The sequence below is a fragment of the Balaenoptera acutorostrata genome, chromosome 4 (genome assembly GCF_949987535.1).
Source record: "Balaenoptera acutorostrata chromosome 4, mBalAcu1.1, whole genome shotgun sequence".
Lineage (NCBI taxonomy): Eukaryota > Metazoa > Chordata > Mammalia > Artiodactyla > Balaenopteridae > Balaenoptera > Balaenoptera acutorostrata.
Genome location: NC_080067.1, coordinates 3,710,680 through 3,717,907, shown reverse-complemented (window position 1 = coordinate 3,717,907; position 7,228 = coordinate 3,710,680). Strand labels below are relative to the sequence as shown.

Sequence of the window (7,228 nt, the reverse complement as noted above, 5' to 3'; positions counted from 1 at the left end):
ATCTTCAGGTCGTTCTCGGGGAGACTTGTTCTACATGTAGCTGTGGTTTTGGTGTGTCCACGGGAGGAGGTGTGCTCAGGACCTTCATATGTATTATAAATAATTTTATGCCAATAAATTTGAAATTTGAAATGATTACATTACTAAAATAAAACTTACCAAAATTAATCCAACAAGAACTAAAACCCCTATAAACCTTTTTTTTTTCTTTTAAAGAACTTCTTGTGAAGAAATATCAGGCCCCCAAACTTTTTTGACAAATTCTTTTACATTTCAAGGAATAGATCCTTGAAATTTTACACAAAATCTTCCAGAAAGAAGAAAAAGAGGGAATTCTCCACAACTCATTTTTAGAGACTGGCATAACCTTTGTTTTTAATTTCTTTGCAAGTTGTCTTATTTACAATGTCAACTTTCAAAAGTCACTAAAGTTAACTGGACAATAAACTAGGCAGAAATTGCTTTACAAAAAGAGGGAAAGCCCAAAATGCCACTTTCTGTAGAGAATCAACAGTTCAGTTTTATTCAGAGCAAAGAAAAAATAAACTTTTGATCATACTAGAAGAAACTCAGCCATAGGTTTGGAATCTGTACTGAAACTACACATGCAATGAGGACAACATTCTGCTAATACAACCGATTTGCTGCTGCATTAGTCGACTGTTTTTCTAATATTAACAATTATAAACAGAGCATTGCAACTAGTCTTTGGAACAATTCTTACAGTGTTACAGCGTCAGGCACAAAATTTCACTTCTCCTCACACCACTGGTTCTCTTTGGGTACCTGGGCTTCCTCTTCTTCTGTAAAATCATTTTTGATATTGAATGTCTTTCGAATCTACTCAGGAGTTTTCCTCTTGATCATAATGGCAACCGTCTTGCAGATAACATCAAGCGAACCTTTGATGTCTAAGTAGTTTGCAGCCAGGATCAGCTCAAAAAGTGTTCCTTGGTCAACTTTCAGGAATTCTTGATCCCAAGCAGGGATGTCATCTGTTCGCTTTTCTTTGTCCTCACCATCGTCAGGAGGAGGATCATCTTGTGGTGGGTGCACCACTGAATGACCTGTTTAATATTGCTGCATTAACACTTGGCAAAGGGACTGGGCCATCATCTCCTTCATCATCCATTCCCAAATCTTCCAACATGGTCTTGATAGTCACAGACTGTTTGGCAATTTCCACATCAGCTTGCGAATATCTCTCCATTAGAACTCTGCAACTTAATTGAAGGCATGGTGTGAGGTCTCAAGGAGACTGTGGGCTGGAGGCTGATGAGAGCAGGGCGGCGTCTGCAAAGAGAAAAACAGAAAGGCGGAGAACAAAGCCAACACCTGTTCTGTTTCATTCTTGACATGATTTATCTGTGGTGCTTTTTTATCTGTGCCTGCTTTTTTCTTGGCTAGGGTTGACAGACATTTGTCTATTTTAGTATCTTTCCAAAAGACTGATTTTTAGCTTTGTTGATTCTGTCTCTTTATATATCCTTATTTTATTTTATTATTATTTTTTAGAGCATATTTGATTTACAATGTTGTGTTAGTTTCAGGTGTACAGCAAAGTGAATCAGTTATACATATACATATATCCACTCTTTTTTAGATTCTTTTCCCATATAGGTCATTACAGAGTATTGAGTAGAGTTCTCTGTGCTATATGGTAGGTCCTTATTATTATCTATCTATTTATGTATTTTATAGATAGTAGTGTGTATATGTCAATCCCAATCTCCCAGTTTATATAGAGAGATCTATATGGATATAGAACAAAGTGGAAAAATCATATATCATTACCTTTATATTATATATACATATGTATAAGATATATGTTCCCTTTTATCTCATTACATTTTTCCCCTCTGTTTAGAAGTTTTATGTTTTATATATATTATTTTGGTGGTAACCGTTTATATTTTAACATGCCTGTTTAACAAAGTCTAAAGTTTGTATATAGTTTTGCCTTCTTCCTGACAATACATTGATCATAAAATATTATAATTCTCATCATCCTCTTTCAGTTTATATGTTATTCTTTTTCAGCATTCTAGTTCTGTCCTGCCTTCTCTCTCATTATCCATTATTATTATTGTTTTAAACAGTTCATATTTGTTTAGATTTCCTCACATGTTTACTAACATCTTTTTCTTTTTTTTTAAATCTGGGTATACTTTATTTATTTATTTATTTATTTATTTTTGGCTGTGTTGGGTCTTCGTTTCTGTGCGAGGGCTTTCTCTAGTTGCGGCAAGCAGGGGCCACTCTTCATCGCGGTGCGCGGGCCTCTCACTATCGTGGCCTCTCTTGTTGCGGAGCACAGGCTCCAGACGTGCAGGCTCAGTAGTTGTGGCTTACGGGCCTAGTTGCTCCGTGGCATATGGGATCTTCCCAGACGAGGGCTTGAACCCGTGTCCCCTGCATTAGCAGGCAGATTCTCAACCACCGTGCCACCAGGGAAGCCCCTACTAACATCTTTGACCACTGTCTTTCTTGAGTCTCAGATCTTTGATCAGGGATATGTTTCCTTAGGCCTGAAGTACACCCTTTAGAATTTTCTTTACCAAAGGACTATTGGTGGTAAACTCCTTCAGTTTTTGACCTAAATTCTTTCAAGAAACTGACTTTAATTCTTCCTTGTTCTTGAAAGAAGTTTCTTTGGGTATAAAAATCTAGGCTGACATTTATTTTCTTTATGCACATTAAATATTGTTTCACTGTCTTTCAGCTTTCATTTTTGCTTCTCTGAGTTCAACTATAATTGCCATTCCTAAGTGGATGATATTTGTTTCTCCCTTTTTATGATCTTCTCTTTTTCTTTGGTGTTCGGAAGCTTCACTGCTTTGTCTCAGTGAGAATTTCTAAAAAACCCCTTGATGTGACGATTGCTGTCTTTCACCAGTTCTGTAAATTCCCTTCATGGTTTCCTTGAATAGTGCTTCCGCTCAATGCCTCTATTATTTCCACCTGAAACTCCAAGTGGGCATAAGTTGGACCCTTTTGTATTCTCTATGCCTTCAGACCTCTATTTTATATTTCTCTCTCTTTGTCTCTGTGAGGTGCATCCTGGTGCATATTTTCAAAGTCGTCATTTTCCTTAAACATGTAAAACATTGTTATTTTTCATTTTGTATTGTAGGGTTCCAGTATCTGAAGTCTTTGTGGGATTGACTATATGGTTTGTTGTTTTTCCTGGCTCTCACTTGTGGTGTGTTGTTTCTCCGTGTTTAGTACTTTTATACTGTGAGCTGTTTGTTCTCCTTGGAACTTAATCTATGAGAATTTTTTGAGGCCTGGGATGATGGTGTTACTCCAGTGAGGGTTTGTGTTTGCTTCTGCCATTTACCTTGGCGTATTGCTACCCCAGGGCTGACTTTATTTTTTTATTTATTTACTTTTTAATTAATTAATTTTTATTTATTTATTTTGGCTGCATTGGGTCTTGGTTGCTGCGCGCGGGCTTTCTCTAGTTGCGGCGAGCGGGGGCTACTCTTTGTTGTGGTGCGCAGGCTTCTCATGGCGGTGGATTCTCTTGTTGTGGAGCACGGGCTCTAGGCGTGCAGGCTTCAGTAGTTGCAGCACGTGGGCTCAGTAGTTGTGGCTCGCGGGCTCTAGAGCACAGGCTCAGTAGTTGTGGTGCACGGGCTTAGTTGCTCCCCGGCATGCGGGATCTTCCTGGACCAGGGCTCGAACCCATGTCCCCTGCATTGGCAGGCAGATTCTTAACCACTGCACCACCAGAGAAGTCCCGCCAGGGCTAACTTTAAATTAAATTCTGTACTTGAGGTGTGTGTGTGAGTGTGTGTGTGTTTATCACATAATTAGTGTGTATTTGGACCACAAACCTATGTGAGAGCTGGTTTGTGGTAGTGAATTTTTTTTAAAAAACTAAAAAATTTTAGGCAGTGCTAAGGATGAAACAGGCAAGTTTATGTTATTCTCTTTGTGTGTTTCCACTGATGGGTATAGTTAGACTCTTTACTTGGGTGGCCCTAGAATTTTCCTCTCTTGTCTGCATCCCTATAGCTTTGAGCACCAAGGCTTTCTTTCCATTTAGGCCGTTGCTTCAATTCAAACGTTTATTACCTTTTTCTGGCACTGCTGTAGTAGCTGCTTTGTTTCATGGTCCAAGGATTTCCCCCTCCCTCTCATTTTTAAACTGCTGTCAGAGTGATCTTTCTAAAAAATCAAATGGATGATCTGGTTGTCATACAGACAGAGAAGAAACATCTGATGTGAAAAGAATTTCACAACTGTCCGTAGGCTGCGGTTGGACCCTCCCCTCAGCTACAGCAGGCTCTCGATCCACTCCGCTACCCTGTGCGTTCTGTACTAAAGCCGCGCTAGATTCTTCATCATTTTCTGAATAATCTTCAGCATCTTCTTGCCTTTGCACATGCTGGGATCCCACCTGGGACACCTCTGAACCTCACGACTGGGACCAGGACGAGGCAAGTGAGTGTCTGGGCTGCAGAATTTAAGGAGACACTCGCTGTCAGGCTCGTACAGGTGCTGTCTTGCTTCTGCTGAATGAACTGCCTAATGCAATTGTCAAAGTCAAACTCATGTGTTACCTGTTTACCTTCCTACAGAAGGAAAGTAGCCCGTGTTAAATACCATATCCCGGGAGGACGGGAACCATGTCTGTTAGGTATTGTTTCACCAGTGTCTGGAACAGTACCCAGCACAGAGCATGTGCTCAGTAAATACTTGGTGAATGAATGAATGAATAAGTAGATTCTGAGTTTCTTGATGGCAGAGAATAAGTCATGTTCCTCTGTTCCCTGCTGTCTTATAATTCATTCTTTCTAGATCCTTGAAAGAGGTTTGTTTGTTAGTTGCACAAGTGGAAGGAGGAGGCTCTCTATTTGGTCCTATACAGGCCTGGGAGCTTTCTGGGTGAACCACAGTCCTGTGACTCACATGTTGTCTGCTTGCTTACAGCTCCTTCCTCTTGATGTTTTATGGAGGGTGTGGATGCAGGTGGGTGAGGCTTCCAAAGCTGGCTGGCCATCAAATCACTGGGAAGATTTTAGGGTACACATGAATTCTTGAACCCCTTTCCCAGAGTCTCTTTTTCCATTTTTCTGAGGCAAAATCTAGGAGTCTGCACTTTTACAAAATCACTCTGTGGTTCTGGTAATCAGTCAAGTGTGGGCACCAGGACAGCACAGCACCAACTGTCTAATTTTAACTTTCCAAATATTCGCGTGCATTTTAAAAGAATAGTGATTGCCACAACGATCTCAGAATCCTGCATGTTTTAAAAAGACTTACACGTCTGCAAAATGTTTCTTAAACATGCCACGAGATATCCTGAGGGCATGGAGTAGGAGGAGAAGGCGTGGCCACGGATATGATGTTCACACGGTTCAAATTTGACCTCTATTTATTATCCGTCTTCAGGAAGATTCTAATGCCATCCCAGATGACACCGTGCTAAATGGATGGACTGGAAAGTGTTGGCAGTGAAGAAAGCAGCAAGGAGGAAAAAGGTGGAATGTAAAATAATTCCAGTTTCTACAGAAAATAACTTCCTCATCAGAGAAGGAATTCCATAAATAACTGAGAAAGCTGATGGAACATTTAAAATAGCTGAAGGAAAAACACGCACATTCAATGTGAGCCTCGACCCTGCAGTGATGGTTAGATCTGAGAAGTACGTTGCAGGCGTTTGGGAGTAATGGGTGTCGTGGAGGCGTCATATTCAAAGCCGTTAAAAATAACCCGCTCCCTGAGAAATAAACACCTAGCCTAAGCCCTTAGGAATTCTCAGTGAGAGACAGAAATAGCTCCTATAGTTCCCATTGCTCTTTAATTTCTACTCCTACTATTTCATTATTCATCATTTCTGTGCAGTTTGCTTCGTCTATTTATTTAAAATGCGATTCCAGACCACAGGCAGCAGTCCCAGTGTTCTGTGTCTTGCATAGCCCTTTCCACCCTGGGAAACAGAAATTATATAACTTGTTTTCAGTTGTGCAGACGGGGGAGGATTCACATGTTTGGTTTGGTGAGCTTCCAGGAAATAATTTTAAGTGTTTATCTAAAGTTTATTCAGACTGTCTTGATCTAGAAGTTAGACAGGAAACCTAGCAGCGAACTGAAAGAAACCAGGCTCTGAAGAGGGGGAGCTCTAAGTGTAGCCAGAAGGGTTGAACTGGGACACCCTGGGGTATTCACACCATGGAAAGCGGGAGGCTCGATTCTAGGGCTTATGTGATTTAGAAGCTGTGTCAGTACTAATACTTGCTGCCACTTCCTGTTGCTCGTTGTTCTGGGTGCTGTTGCTATATAATAACCTGCCCTAACACTTCATAAAGTGGCATAAACTGGTATAAACTGCTTCACTTCGCTCGTGATCTTGTGGGTGAGGAATCTGGAAAGGGCTCAGCTGGGTGGCTCTTGCGGAGGTTGCAGTCAGGTGCTTGTGGTCTGCAGGACTGACTGGGCTAGGTGTCCGCGCAGGCTCCGTTACGTGGCTGACCGCTGGCCGTCCGCTGGGAGCACTGAGAGCTTCGCTGGCTTGTTCCCTGGAACGTCTACGTGTGGACTCTCCGTCCTGCGGAGCTGGGTTAGTCAGACTGCCTGCGTGGGAGCCGACCTCTCCCAGAGCAGGCCTCTCACGAGGGGAGGCAGAACCTGGATGGCCTTCCCTGACCTAGCCACGGAGAGCACTTCCATGGCACTCCATTGGCCGAAGTGGCCACAAGTCCGCCCAGACTCAATGGGAGAAGACATGTCCTTCACCTCTTCACAGGAGGAGTGGGAAGGAGTTTGTGGCCATTAAAAAAATTCACACTCACATAAAAACCAGACTTACATAAAATATTGGGTTGGCCAAAAAGTTCGTTTGGGTTTTTCTGTAAAATCTTGGGAAAAACACGAACGAACTTCTTAGCCAGCCCAATATATAGCTTACTTAATCCTCACAAAACCCTATGAGGTAGGTGGTATTATTGTTCATGTTTTACAGATAGGAAATCGAGGTTCAGAGAGGTTAAGTCACTTGCCCTAGGTTGCACAGCTAGTAAGAGGTTGAGTGGTACATGAACCTACAACTGTCTGTCTCCAAACGTTTACTGTCTGTGTTGAGTTGCACAGTGTTTTAAAGGCTCAAACGTTGTTTCAGATCTCAATCATTGCAGCTATTCTAGGCAACTGGATAATTCCACCCAGTCTAGAATGCCAACACATGAAGTGCCAGTTTGGGTATCTTGTCAGTCTGTTTGAA

The 7,228-nt window shown here is 41.7% G+C and overlaps 1 pseudogene; it reads right to left on the bottom strand.

The window, feature by feature from the left end:
• Positions 1–415: 415 nt before the first annotated feature.
• LOC103013969 (S-phase kinase-associated protein 1-like) lies at positions 416–1,238 on the bottom strand (annotated as a pseudogene).
• Positions 1,239–7,228: the final 5,990 nt, after the last annotated feature.